The sequence below is a fragment of the Crocodylus siamensis genome, chromosome 1 (assembly GCF_052110815.1).
Source record: "Crocodylus siamensis isolate JL-2025a chromosome 1, ASM5211081v1, whole genome shotgun sequence".
In the NCBI taxonomy this organism is placed as follows: Eukaryota; Metazoa; Chordata; order Crocodylia; family Crocodylidae; genus Crocodylus; species Crocodylus siamensis.
Window position 1 is genome coordinate 79,775,226 of NC_143395.1, and position 15,207 is coordinate 79,790,432.

The 15,207-nt window shown below is 40.6% G+C and overlaps 1 protein-coding gene across 4 annotated transcripts in view; it reads right to left on the reverse strand.

Annotated features, from left to right (window-relative positions):
- The window catches only part of USP45 (ubiquitin specific peptidase 45), a 146,371-nt gene that overhangs the window by 49,510 nt on the left and 81,654 nt on the right, over positions 1-15,207 (reverse strand). The gene's annotated exons all lie outside the window — the stretch shown is intronic.

Genomic DNA, 15,207 nt, shown 5'->3' on the forward strand with positions numbered 1-15,207 from the left:
CCCACGCTCCTGTGGGATGCTCCATCCGGCCCACCAGCTCAGCATTCACAAGCCACCTGGTACCTTGAGGTATCTAGAAAAAACATTTAAAGCTGTGTCTGTATCCAAATCGCCAAGTCTTTCTGAATCTCTCCGATTTGATTAGGAGAGATTAAAAAGTCTCTTGATTTGATTCAGATTTGGAGATTTGGCCACTGAATCGAGCCAAATCTCTGCTGAATCAAATCAGGGACTGAAGCTTCGCACAGCCCTACTGTCCACCTACAACTAGCAAAAGAAAATAAAACCCCTATGTAGTTCATACAAGTCACTGGAAAAAATGTAATAGCCTCCAATGCACTGGCTGAATGGATACAGGAGATTCAAGTCCTACTCCTAGCTCTGTTACTGGCCTGCTGGGTGACCTCTGCTGAATCATTTAATCTCTCTGTGCCTTAGCTTTTCCACCTGTAAAACAGGGATGACAATACCAATTTCCTTTATAAAACACTTGGAAGTCTACTGATAAAAAAAACCCTATTAAAGCATCCATAAAGGAAACTGCTCTACTGGATCAGGTCAATGGTCCTTTTAGCTGGCATCACACATTACAGAGGAAAGTACATGGATCCTTTTTGCAGCCAACTATGAACTGTCCACAAAAGGTTTTCTTAATTCATCAATTATGAAATCAAATATGATTTATGTCATTAAGCATGAAGCTTTATATCCTTTCTAATAATGCACCTTGTTATGTAACTGGGAATAACTGCGTATTTTTAACCTGTATACTTTTGCCTGAAGGATAACTTATAAGAAGTTCCAGACAACTACATGGCAAGTTAAAAAAAGTGTTTCCTCAGTTTCTCCCTAACTTTTCCAGTTTCATAAATATACCTGTTTCTCTTTTATCATCAGAAAGGTTAAATGAGTATGACTAATTGTTCTTCTGTGTTATTTTGTGTTTTTTCATCATCCCACCTTTGGTCACCTCTCTAATTGAAATAGTTCCAATTTTATTATTTCTTCTGCTATGAAAGCATGCTTGTGCCTGTAACCATTTCTGTTACCTGTCTCTGGATGTTCTTTTGTATTTTTGCCCATCTTCCTTCCAAAAGCTTGATCCGAGCTTAAATGAGTATTCCAGGTGAAGGTATACAACTGAATTACATGATTACAATATCATATTTTTAACTGTTTTTTCCAAATATAATTATTTGGCTTATTTACCTCCACTACATAACTATTATTATTAAGCTATCCAAACCAGCACACATGTCTTTCTCCTGAATGAGAAAGTAAATTTACAACTGAGGCAAAGGTGCTAATGGTTTAGTTTATTCCTGCTAACATGAGATATCATAAGCTTGCCAAGAAGAATTATCATTTTCCTTCATCTTGCCTATTCACCTAGCTTTGTTAGGCTTCTCTTCAGATTAGTAAACACTGAGGAATTTAGTTTAAACTAACATGTACTATTGGTATATTTTTGCATGGAGGGTATTCACTATATTATCATACATGAATACAAGAAGAATATTCAGATGGGTCCCCTCTTCCCTGTTGCAGACTTCCAGGACATAGACCAGTAAATCTCAACCAGGCACAAGCATACAAGTTTCATTTCCTATAATAATTATTTATAGCTAGCCAAGAAAGAAGCAACCAATTCTATGCTCTCATGTTGGGCAGTACCCAAAAGGGCTCTTTAAAAAATAGTAGGATGGTATACAAATGGAAAAGTGGAAAATTTTCTGAAATAAAAAAAAGTTGTCCTTGTGGAAAATAATCCTTTTTTCTATAAAAGACTCCTAACTAATTGATTAATCAGAATGAAGGGAAAAGGGTAATTCTTCTCCCTATGAACCACTTTTACCATTACCTTTCTCATCAGTCATGATGAAGAATGAATAATAATCCAAGCATTCTATGAGGTTTTTCTCTAAAATGATAATTAGTCATTTGGGTGTCACTACAGTTACCCCACTCCTAGCAAATGCATTCCTCCCGTTTTAGATTATGCTTGGAGAGAGCACTCCCTTCCTCACTAGAAAAATCATTAACACCATCCATGACACCAGTAACAAAATCCTTGTTCAACAGTGTTAATGCAGGAAAACAATCCAAATACTAATCTATTTTCCAGGAAAGTACCAAGCAGTTTTTCCTATAATTAAAGACACTCGTTTGTTCTGAGCACTCAAGTATTACAACATTAACTTGCTGCATGGATCTAAACAAAGTAACTGCACTTCTTCCACTGAAAAAATTACTCAGTCATAACAAATCTGGGAAATATTTATGTCCTCTTAATACATAAATGTTGTGTCAATCACTAAGTCTCCAGATAAGTCAGAAGTCTGCAGTCCTAATATTCAGAGTAGTGGAAAACAAACAGAAGGGCCCTGTAGCTATGCACACAATCTGTCCTAGCAAAACGTCTGACAGCTGCAACACTAACAAAATTAACAGTGGATGAATTAGTACCAGACGCTAAACAGTTGCCATAGAAAGAAAAGAAATGGACAATTCTCTTTTTTTCCTTTTCAACCTATCTACCCCATCACTCCACTTCCCCCAAAAATAATAGTAAAATTAACATCTTTTTTATTATTTGATTAGAAATGCATCTCAAATGCCCATTTATCTACTTAATACATACAAACTGCTCCATTTCACTCATGGCCCATTTAGAACCTTATAAGGTAAGTTTACAATTTGAAGGGTCATGTTCCTAATTTCTTTTAATCAAACACCTTACACTTCTCTTTTAGCTTCTTCTCACACCTTTGCTTCCCAGATTTCACTTAGGTTTATTTTTGGAGTCACAGCTTCTCTTCAATAATGGAAAAGGGACACTACCTCTTTGGTTCATCTCTCTGTTATCTTTACCTGTGCATTCTTGGCCACCTTCTCTTTCCCTGCTTTTCCTCTTTCCTCCTTGGCATTTCAAAAAAACTTTATTTCACAAGCACTTTCAGCCTGAGATAGTACCAAGACTTATGAAATATAATGATTATATATTGAAATATAACAAATTTAACAGTTTCAAACAATACAAGTTAGGTTGCCTACTTCTGTACAAGACCATGCATATTTATATTTGGGCACAATACCAAATGTCTAGGTGCCTGAGGTGCTACATAAACACGAAAAAGCACATCTGAGTATTCAGGAGGGTTGCCTACATTAGAGGTAATTTATAGTTGTGCACATCATATTTTGTGCCAATAATGTAACTTGTGATCCTTTAGATAAGAATGTATTGCTCATTTTCCTAGGGGGAGCAGAGGTGGGAAAGGATCGTGCTAATACAATTTTTTTTAGACCTATACAATTATATATACCAATGGGGACATCCAGGAAAAGAATCAAGTTTGAATGGATCAGCTTTATATTACACATGACAGCAATATGGTTACTGGCACACAGCAACTGGACTTCTAATACTCCTTACAGGCAGGTGGATGCAAACATATGAAGAATGACAAGTTCATCATGAGCTGCAGAGCACTTCAGCATTTCACTCATTTAGTAACTGTCACACCAAAATGATTTACAAAATATTAAACTGACTATAATATAAAATATATTAACGTTTATAGGGTCAAAATCCAGGGATGGCTCATTCATAATTTTCCACCTTTACAAACATCCTGGAAACTGTATGCGATTTTTTTCAAATGCCATTTAGTTACAGTAAAGAGGGTCTTCACCCTATTCTTTTCTGAGTAACATAGGAATAGAATGGACCTCCTGAATCATGGAGCCTGATCCCTTACTACTACCAGCAGGTACATCATACAGCCCATTTCATAAACTCATATTGAAGAAAGATCTATTAGTGGGCCAATAAATTATGGTCTGAGACACTGACCCATAGGATGGTGTGGTGAACTAAAAACTACATTTAAATATCATTTTTTGCACTCAAAGACTTCAAATTCCTACACATTCCCATTAAAAAAGAAATAATATATAAAAAACCCAAAAAAATTAACTGGTAAAATTCTGCACATCTACGTGGCCATTTCTCCCTTCTTTTGTCAATATGGATGTTAACTCTTTTGCCCAATTCCTGAGAGAAGAATGCACTGGATTCCCTGGGTCATATAGAGTTTTTCTTTTTATGGTTATTTTTCAAAGGAAGAAGTTATTTTTCTAAGAAAGAAGACTTAGACTTTATTTCAGTCTATTTTAAATTATTTCAGGTAGCAGTGCCAACAATTTTAGAATATATCTTTATAGCAAAATCAAATTTCAACAAAATTTTAAATACATCTCTATTCTAACAAGCTGGCTAGTATTTCAGAGTACCTACCAGTTGACACTAGCTTCAAAATAATGATCCAAACAAAGAAACCTGGCATCTTTATTCCAGTTTACATCCAGGCATTCTCTAATTAGGCAAGCTGAGCTCAAAAGGATTCTCTGGCTAGTAATTATATTTGGCAAATCACTACTGCTGTCCTTCCAGTGCTTTAAAGCATACTGAAACAACAAGAAACCCACCATTTGACTAAGTGGCATATCTTCAGACACTAAGAACAAATGCAGAGACTTAACAAAAAGCCCATGTTCTTCTCTTTATTAATTTTTCCTAAATGGCTTAGGGAACACGTTTTCAATAGGTCAATAATTTAAAAACACAGAATTTTAACAATTTCAGAAATATGAAGTCTCATCACTCTCTCTCTCTCTCTGAACTCCTTAGTAACATTTTTCAAAGGGTGTTTGATGATGTGTCACAAAATTGTCAAACTCGACAACCAAATTGCAGCTCCCCCTCTATCAAGCTGAGAGAAGGGAATGATTATTCCTTGTTGTCATTGACCCTAAACTAAGCGACAGCAACCCCTGCCTTTAACTTTTATGTTGAAGAAAAGGTGAAACACAAACAGCAACCTTGATAAAGATCTTCTGAGAGTGAAGGATTTTTGTGGTGTTATCTTTTATTGGACAAACTGTTCATCAAATAAAAAGATATCACCCTAAAAAGATCCTTGTCTCTTACATACTTCCTGGACCATCACGGCTACAACATCACTTTAACACTACTGTAACAAAGTTCTTAAAAGGAAGTTCAAAGCTAGGGACAAAAGTTACACATAAACCAGTTTAAGTACTCAGAAACTTAAACCAAAGATAAACCTGGTGATAAACCTGGCTGAATGCAGTATCAGACTTAACTGATTTGGGTCAAACCAGTTTATGAAACTTCTGCCCCAGGCCCCTTGCTGGTTCAAGTTAAATTACAGTCCCTCAGCATCCCAGCATGTTTTCCAGCCCTGGGCTTGGCTGGGCTGTCTGTTCCAGCAGAGAAAAGTGGGGGAGGAGAGGGGGGTCTGGCTGGGGTCAGGGAGGGGGCGCTAAACTCACCTTCTCCCGATTACAGAGCTGCCCTGCCGCTAAACTTACTGAAACTTACTGTAGGCTGTGGACTACAAATCCCCGAGGCACCTAGAAGCAGGAAGAGGAATTGATGAGTAACCCTGGACAGTCCTGTTGCTGTGATTCTGGATTGCAAATCCCAGAGACCTCTGGAGCAGCAGGAAGAGGAAGCAAACACACAGCCCATGCTGGATACCTGCCAAATAGGCTTGCTCTAGTGCCCCAGGGCTTCTGGCCTGAGCCACTGCAGGCATATGACTGCATTTCCTGATTCAAAAGTAAATGTGTGTTCACTTGTGTGTTCTCAGTTTAATCTCTGCAGTTTAAACTAACCTGCGAAGACTGAATTGATTCTGCCTCAGACTTCTGACTGTCTGTACTTAGCCCAAGTGAAAGAAAGTGAGGGTAGATAAACATTCCATCTCAAAAGGTTAAAAATAAACAGGAGAAGAACCTTTACCAAAAGAAAGCCTGAGGAATTGTTCCTAAGAAATAAAGCAACAAAGGGGACAAAAAATGTTTTAAAAATATACTGATATAACAAAAGCAAAAAGGGGGGGGCAGGTTATAGTTTACTGAAATCAAATTAATAATATTAATTCATGAAAGTTGTCAAAAATATGTTAATTCTAAATATTGAATAAACAAGGGATATTTCCAGGCCAGAACAACTCAATTCTAGGTTTTCATTATAACAAGTAAAACAAAATTAAGATTTAATTACAATTTGAATTATAATCCAATTTATAAGGCCTTCAATATTCCTCAAACCACAACATTTAAAAAGTCAATTTAAATTAACAGTTACAGGAAGTAAAATAAAACAAACAAAAAACCCCTAAAGCATACATATTTGGAACCAGTCTCATCTATTACATTGTAGATGAGTTTGTTTGGAATACATCTTCTTATGTGAGTTAGCATGGACAGGTGATGTTTCGGTAAAATAAGTCACCCTGCACCCATCTCAAACGATTCCTCTAGTCCAGAGGAGGGTAATTATTTCAGCTGGAGGGCCATTTAATGAGTTTTGGTGAGCTATGAAGGACTGCGCACACAAAATCTTTCAGAAGATATCATTTAAACAAATTATAGATAAAAAACAAATCATACTAAAAATTAAACATCTACTATAACATACTTCAGTTTTATTTAAAAAATATTTTTCATTTTGATTTATGTTATGTTGAGTAGTGTATATAGAGGTGATTGCATAATAGCACAAAATGAAGTGTTACTTTTGTATGGGGGGGAGGGGGGTGCTTCCTGTGCATTAGGTCCAAGGAGCCAGCCCAGGTTGGGGGTAGGGTAGGTGGTAAGAGGCACATGCAGCAGAGCTTGCCTGGGCATGTAAAGCAGAGCTGCAGTTGGGGGGCTTCTGCCCCAGCATGCAGGGTTCCAACTTCAGGGCACCTTCCACCCATTTGGCCGCCTGCAGGTGGCTGCTCATCATGTTGGGCAGAGTGGGTAGAAGGCAGACAGAAACTGGAGCCCCATGTGCTGGGGTAGGAACCTCCACACCCCCCGCTCCACTCCTGACCTGGAGCAGCTCAGCAGATGCAGGAGGAGGAAGAGCTGCTGGAGGTCGGGGGGGGGGGAGACAAGCAGCACCTGGGTGGCTGCAGCCACACTGGGAGCAGCCCCACAGGGAAGCTGTGTGCATTGGCTGGGACCAGGGCCAGGGCTGTGGGGTGCAAGAGTGCAGAGTGGGCTGCCACAGGTGGAAGTAGATTGGGCTCAGCCTGATGTGGAGTGCTGTGGGCCAGATGCAATCAACTGGAGGGCACCTACCCATGAGCTGGATGTAAACACTTGACACAATGGATCCAGCCTATGGGCCATATTTTGCCAACCCCTGTTCTAGTCAGAGGCCAAAGGAAGAAGATGAGCTCCATCCAACGGTGCTGAAAGGATTAGCCAGTGTCATAGCAGAGCCACTGGCATGACTGTTTGAGAACCTGTGGTGCTCAGGGGAAGTCCCAGAGGACTGGAAACGGATCAATGTGGTCCCTATTTTGAAGAAGGGGAGGAAGGAGGATTCAGGTAACTATACACTGGTCAGTCTCACCTCTATCCTTGGGAAAACCCTTGAAAAAATTATCAAGGGTCACATTTGTAGGAGTCCACTGGGTAATATAATGTTGAAGGGCAACCAGCACAGGTTCATAGCAGGTAGATCCTGCCTGACTAATCTCTTTTCTTTCTATGACCAAGTCACTAAACGCTTAGATGCAGGAGTTGAGGTAGATGTCATCTACTTGGACTTTAAGAAGGCCTTCAACACAGTATCCCATCCTATTCTTATAAACAAATTGAATGGCTGTGCCATCGATGATTACTCAACCTCAAAACATGTGGGAAGTGGGGTTCTCCAAAGCTTAGTCCTTGAGCTGGTGCTATTCAATGTCTTCATCAGTGACCTAGATGAGGGTGTGGAAAGCACTCTGTCCAAATTCACAGATGACACCAAACTATGGGGCACAGCAAACACCCTGATGGGAAGAAACCAAATCCAGGCAGACCTGGACAGATTGGAGAAGTGGGCAGAGAACAACAGGATGAAAATGCTGCAGCAACAAGGACTTTTCACTGGTTAGGACTGTCATGATCATGTTATGGAAGAGGTAGTTAGCTGTGCTTGCCTGAAGATAGCATCTGATGAAGTAAACCTGAAGTTTCATTAAGCTTATGCTACTCATCTCTGTTTTAGTTTGTCTTTAAGCTGCAAAGCTACCCTGCCTTCTGCATGATCATGTTATGACATCCTACTTTCATTATAATGATACTCATAAAAGGGAAAATGAACTTTAAAGATGAAGTAGTACCCTGAAAATCACATGTAAAATGGAACAGAGGAGCCCTATGTTTATAATGTTCTACCAATAAAGATCTTTCTCCTAACTTTCAGCACTCCAAACTGATAAATTGGCTGGAAGATTTTTTTCTGACTTGTGCATCATCACCAATAATGAAGGATTCTGAGGACCAAAACTGCCCTCCATCCTACCTGTCTGTGTAATTATTCACGAAAACTTCAGTGGCATGTACTAATGTAACTGAATACCTAATTTTCCACTAATGGGGCTGTATTGAACTGCTATTATTAATGCATGAATCAGAACAGACTCCAAGTTTCGCAGAATGGTATTTCTTCTCCTGGACTGATAAAAAGAAAAAGTTGTAATAAGAGTAAGTGTTAGCTGAAGTTAATAGTAACTAATAAACAAAAAGAGCTGCTCACCTGTGCAAGAAGGTTCCCTTACTACACATGTACTTTAAGATGCAGGCCGATGGTAAAATATAGCAGCTCTGATTTCTTTTAAAAATATCTTAAAACTAGTGCAGTTGCAATACTCCTTTCAGCTTTAACTGAAGAGTTATCTGTGCCCACAAACCAGCTGTCATTTAAAAATACCCTCCTACCTGAAGACAAGTGATCATGCTTTTTGCTAAGGTGGGTCCAAGGTACAAAATCTACTTCCCCAAATGATGATTTAGTTCATCTTTTCTAACTTTAGAGAGGATGCTATTGCTTCCCTTCCATCCCCAAATACCTACAGAACAAACACATTTGTTTTAGTCAATGTCCTGCATGCATTTAGGAGGCAGATAATGCTTCAAAGATCAGATTAGTGTTTTATTCACAACCAGCCAAGGAGAACTGCGTATGTTCTTGGCTAGGGACAGACATTATACATAAACTAGTTTAAGTGATCAGAAACTAGTTTAAACCTGTAACAGAACAGTGCACATAAACCAGCTTGAAAATGGCTGAAGCTGGTTTGAGATAAACCTGGTTGAATGTAGTATATCAGACTCAACTCATCTGGGTCAACCCAGTTTATGCAGTGTCTGTCTCAGACCCCTTGCTGGTTTAAGATAAACCAGATTCCCCCAGCATCCCAGCATGCTCTGTGGGCTGGGCAGGTTCCTCTGCTCCACAGCAGGGCTGGCCCCTCTCCTCTGCTCCCTAGCCAGAGCTCTGGCAGAGACTTGCAGGAACAGAGCCTGTATGCCTGGCTTCTCCCTGCTAAGCAGGGATTATTCCCTCGCACCCCCACCCACGCCTCTACCTTATACTTATACCTTATATCAACAGGTAGCTTAATGTCCTTTCCTGGAAAAGCTGTTTAAGAGCTTGAACTAATGGAGAGAGGCTTTGTTTTTTTAATGGGTTGATAAACACCAAGTGAGGGGTCATAAACATCTCCAGGGGAAGAGGGGGGACATTAGAGTGTCCTGCTGGACCCTGGCCATGCCCCCCTCAACTCAGCTCTAGCATCCCTCAGCTTCTAGCCTGAGCGATTATGGGCATATGCCTGATTTTTTTCAGTCCAGAGGGGATGTCTCTGCAGTTACAAACTAGTTCAGCCTAACTAGGTTAAACTAACCTACAAAGATTGAATCAATTCAGGCTCAGGCTTTTTGAATGTCTGTCTCTAGCTCAAACCACCAAATGAAACCTCAAAGTTCTAAACATCAATTTTTAGGGCCAATCCTAGGAAACAATCTCGAGCTATGTACATTCTGATCCTGTTTAAAAACAGGATTCACTCTGTTCCAGGTTAAAAACTAATGATATCTGAACAGTGTGGCAGGCCAGTAGGAGGTGCTCCTGTGTTGAGCCACCTGCCTCACTGTGCCCAACCACCTTCCAGGCTCTGAGTGCCTCCATGGGGGCGTCTCATGTCCAGTCAACCCCCTTCCTGGAGCACACCTGCAAGCCTGGGGATAATGATGCCACCACCCAGGCTCTGGACCGATCTCGGCCCTGCGCCCCGGGAAACACAGGCCTAGTAGTCCTTGAGGGTACCTGACCCACTGTAAGAACTTGGGGTGCTCCCTTCAGTCTAAAGCACAAATCGCCGCTTCCCTTAGTCAGCCAGACCAAGGGGACCCCCAAGGCATAATTTAGACCCTCTCCCAGTAAGTCTCCCATGCTAGGTACAGAGGAGGACTTTACTAGTTACAAGGAGTAGGTCTGGAATAGGGTACTGGGTATTGCAATATCAGAGAAATTCCTTAGAGCAAACAGTGGCATGGTAGTCTTTAATTACACATTTGTATTACTGCATGCTATTTATTTAGTTAAATCTCAAGTAGCTTATTCACAAGTATAATCCAGAGGCAGGTGAAGATTCCCTCTGAATGCAAGCAGTTCATCAACCATGAGTTTCAAGGGAGAGAGTGAGTTTCAGACGGTCCAGCTCCTCTGAGAGTCCTCATCAGGCTGCAGCCCCTCTTCCTGGGCAGTCTTTAATTTATATAGACCTTATAACCTCATTTACCTGATCCAACGAAGGCCAGCAGTTCTTGGCTGCCAGCCAACCGATTTGAAATGCACCACTGGTTGCTGGGTAGACTGACAGAGTCTCTAGCCCCGTCCCAGTCATAATGACATTGCTTAGAACAATAGGGAGTTTAAGCCCTGCTACCCAGGTGTGTGAGGCCAGTCATGTAGGCAGAGGGAGCAGGTTTCCCCCTCCCTCAGGAATGTATCCAGCTCAAGTTACAACTCAGGATAACCTGAAGATGGGGCCAGGGGTGTCTGCCCTCTGCAGTGACCATGGTAACCAAATTCTCAGAGAGGTCATCAGCTGATAGAGTTTGGGGAAGAGACAGAGTTGGCATTCTGCCACACACCATATATTAGAAATAAAATGGCAAGCATGCTCACTGGTTGCTTGTACACGCCACGGGAGGTTACTTCGGTTTAATTCACTCTAAACTGAAGCAGTGGGTTTTTTAAAACACTGCTTCAAATTAGGGAGAATTATACTGAAGTAAACCCCCATGGCATGAACACAAGGGTTGGGTTTGATCCTCCAGCAGTGGAAGGGAAGGGGATGAGCTGCTGGCAGCCCAAACAGTCCCTGAGCTGCAAGGGAGCCAATGCTTCCCTCTGTGGTGGCACCCACAGGTGGCTCCCAGCCTGGGCAGTCCCAGGGGGCAGCACAGCCACGGAGGGAAGCACCAGCTCCCCCTACCCCCCCCCCAGCCATGGAAGGAAGCACCAGGACCACACACAGCTCAGGTAGGCTTCAGGGAGGGACAAAAAAAAATAGGCTTGTTGCTTTTTTTTCTTCTTCAGTGGAGCCTACCTGCACAGACTGCCACCAGGCTGCCTGAACAGCCCCTGAGCTGCACAGGACCCAGTGCTTCCCTCTTCGGCTGCTGCGCTTTGTTTGGTAGCAAACTAAAACACCTCAGAGGTGTTTTATTTTTCTCCATCCCAAAATCATTTAACATGCAATACGCCACCAACAGCGTAGACAGCTGTACCATTAAAATGGTGCTAAAGAGCATTTAAGCTGCTTGTACATGCCACAAAATTGGCCTGTAAAAGGCCCACTGAGATCACCCGTGTCATCTAAAAATAATTCTTCTACCTCCCTACAAAATCTTACTAATGCCAATTTCTAATAAAAACAACAAGTTTTAGTAAACTGGAAGTATGAAAAGTATTCTATGCACTGTGCAAGGAGGAAATATAGTAGGCTTGTTATAATCTATTATTATAACTGCATTATTCTGCACTAAAATCCTGTGTTAATGTACAATATCTTGATGCCATGTTAAAAGCCAACTACACTATCAAAAAATCAGCAGATTCTTTTATTTGCAGCATAGTCATTTAGCTTGTTTTATGTTTAGACATGTGATCAAGTTTCAGAATTTCTACAGATGTTTTCAAAGAAACAGAAAAATAGGACTCACAAGGACTTAAGTAGTTCATCAAAGGGAATGCAGAGAGGATCCTGTTTTATGCAAGTCTAAACCATCCCAGACAAATTTTTGTCTAACTTGCACTAAAAACAATGGTACTCCACCTTTTGGACTTGGGTAATCCCTTACTGGACCTGAGGCACCCCCTGAATAGCTTCTGTGAATTGAGTAGCACCCAATCTCAAAAACTAACTTATATATTACAGTGCTTACCTCCTTGCAAAGGGGCCAGGGAGTAGGAAACAGCTCAGGCTTGTCCCTACCTGGACTGTCTGCTCATCTCATTACACCTCTCAACATCCTTCAAATGATCCTGCAGGACCCCAGGGTATCAGGGTACCCTGGTTGAGAATAACTGACTTAAAAAGTCCAATGACAAAAACTCCATAATCTTGCAAGGCAGTAAATGCTCAATTACCATCATAGTAAGAATGATCTTCCTAATATCTAACCTAAATGTCATTCTTTAGTATTTACGATGGTTATGTTTTGTCCTGTCCCATGTGGCAGGACAAAAGAAAACAGTCCATCACCATCTTCTTTAGAGCACCCTCCCCCCCAGTCTTCTCTTCTTCAGGCCAAACAGTCCCAAATCTTTAAGCCTTTCCTTTCCTACGCCCCTAATCATTTTGTTATTCCCTGCTAAACTCCTTCCAATTTGGCCTCATCTTTTTTTTTTGAAGTACAGTTCCCAAAGCTGGACATGCTGGTCTCAGTGAGGCTTCACCAGTGGTAAATGGTTTGAAGGAATCACTTACTCCATCTTTGACATAACACTTCTGTTAATACATTGCGATGTGCTACTACCTTTTTTGCATCAACAGACTTCACTGATAGTCAGTTTAGTGGTCCACTATAATACCCAGATCCTTTTCTGCAGTTTAAAAAAGCCAATTTGACTGAATCACAATTCCACACACCTACAAAAGCACCACTGTGAACATTTTTCACACCAGGAAACGTGCATTACTTTAGGGCTTGCAAGCAATTTTCAATCTGGAACCATATGTTGCCTCAGTAGTGCTTCAAGTCCTTGTTTGCTGGGACCTTTTAATTTTGAACCAATGCCAGAGACATACATTAAAGCATAAGGTTCAATTTTAAAAGTCTGACTTTTTTCTTAGAAAAATGAAACAAAACAAACAAAAAAACCCTGCATACATCTTACATGATCAATGAATGTCACTTCTAATATATACTTATCTTGGAAACCTGGAACCGTTCTGATATTTTCCCATAGTTTCTATTAGCTGATCAAAGGCCCGCTGAAGTCAATGGGAGTTGACTTAAATACCTCTGAAGCAAGCCCTCTCTAACTTGGCACAGACTGCATATAATCATAAGGCATTAGCTACAGTAAAATGCAACGGCAAAAGTGAGGAAGGCATTGTTTCAAGTGGCAGGAAAAATGGTAATGGTGCCCTTCAGGCTTCTCAACCACTGTTAGGAAGAGGGAAGAGGCATCATCTGACTAGCAGAGCAGGGAAGTGGGGCTCGGCCTTATACAGCTGCTCCTCACACAGGAGAAGATATAGAAAATCCTTTCCCTCCAACAGCAGCACAGAGGAGAGACTGGTAGCTCTTACCCTCTGTTTGTTTTTTTTCTGGGGGTGGGGACAGGGGCATTGGTTGCTAGTTTATTTTGTTTTGGCAATTTAGGGGACTGCCTTAAGCAACTGTGGGGTTCTTTTGTTATGTTTTTAATTGGAAAATCACTTTTCCCTTATGGTCAGATTTGATGGGATAAGATATGAACTTCTGTCTTCCCCATGGAAGCCCAGGGATGGAATAGGAGGGAATATGTGGTCACTCTTCAGCAGCTGACAAATGACCAGTGCAAGTATTTTTTCAATAAGGAGTCTGTAAACCAGAACAGGAAACAGACACAGGGGAAGGCACCCACTAGTACAGCTGCAGAATGCAACTGAAGCTTCTAATGCACAGCAGGGAGATAACAACCCTTTCCTGTCCCCCACAAGTCTCTTAAATTACATGTGTGAGGAGGGGACAGAAGGGTCCCAATAACAGCATGTGGACCAGTTAGAGAAGGTTAGGAAATGACAACCTGCAACAACAATGACAACAAGTTACTGGCCAACAGATCCCAGGTAAGCTGAGTTAATAAAGTTGAAGTCTAATTAAACCAGAACCCTTACCTTCCTTCTTGCATTCAAACCTGCTAATTTTTGCTCTCCCACCTGCCTTGTTGAACTAAAGTGCTATGCACAAAAGCTAATGCTAATTGACAAAATACAACATCAGGAAAAAACAACAACAACAGAGATTTCAGTGGGATGTCCCGGAAGTCTGAACATTAGGTTTGAGTTTTATTTAATATATTTAATAGCCACCCCAAAAAGTGGGAATAAAATGCTCTAAGTAAAATTTGCAAAGGATACTAATGAGAGTGGATTTTTACACAAATGAGGGAAGAAATTCAGTAAGTAGAAACTTTGGTCTGGATTTCATGAAGAAACCAGAAGAACCCAGATTCTATGAAGAGCCCTTAACTCCCACTAATTTCACTCCACACCTGACAAGATCAGGTCCTTAGAAGTACTTGAAATAAGTAATAAATAAGCTATAAAATGAGATTAAATTTATAAAAAGAAAAAAAGAAAAGCCCAAGTTATTCAGTCAGGGGAAAGTATATCAGACACAGATGTCCACTGACAAGAAAAAACTGGAAAGCAGTGTTGCCAAAGTAGATTTAGACATGGTAACCTATACCAAATTCAATGGAGTTTGTAGTGTTACATGATGGTCATAAGCAGCACCAATGTTATTTAGGACTCAATACACAAAAATATCAATTAAACCATAGACTTGGAGGAGATAGTCCTACTACATAGTTCTGGTGAAACAACACAGAGAATAACATTCAAATCCTCAACCATTCAACACAGAGAATACCATTCAGTTCCTAGGTACCTAAGTGTCAAACAGATTAGGAAAAATATTGGAAAAAATCAAAATAGAGTACAAGATTTATTAGATACTGGGACTGAAATATATGAAAAGATAAATATCAAAGTACTGCATGATTTAGTTAAATGCCAACTAAAGGATTCATGCAAGTTACATACCTATAACTTTAACAGCAAAAGGGAA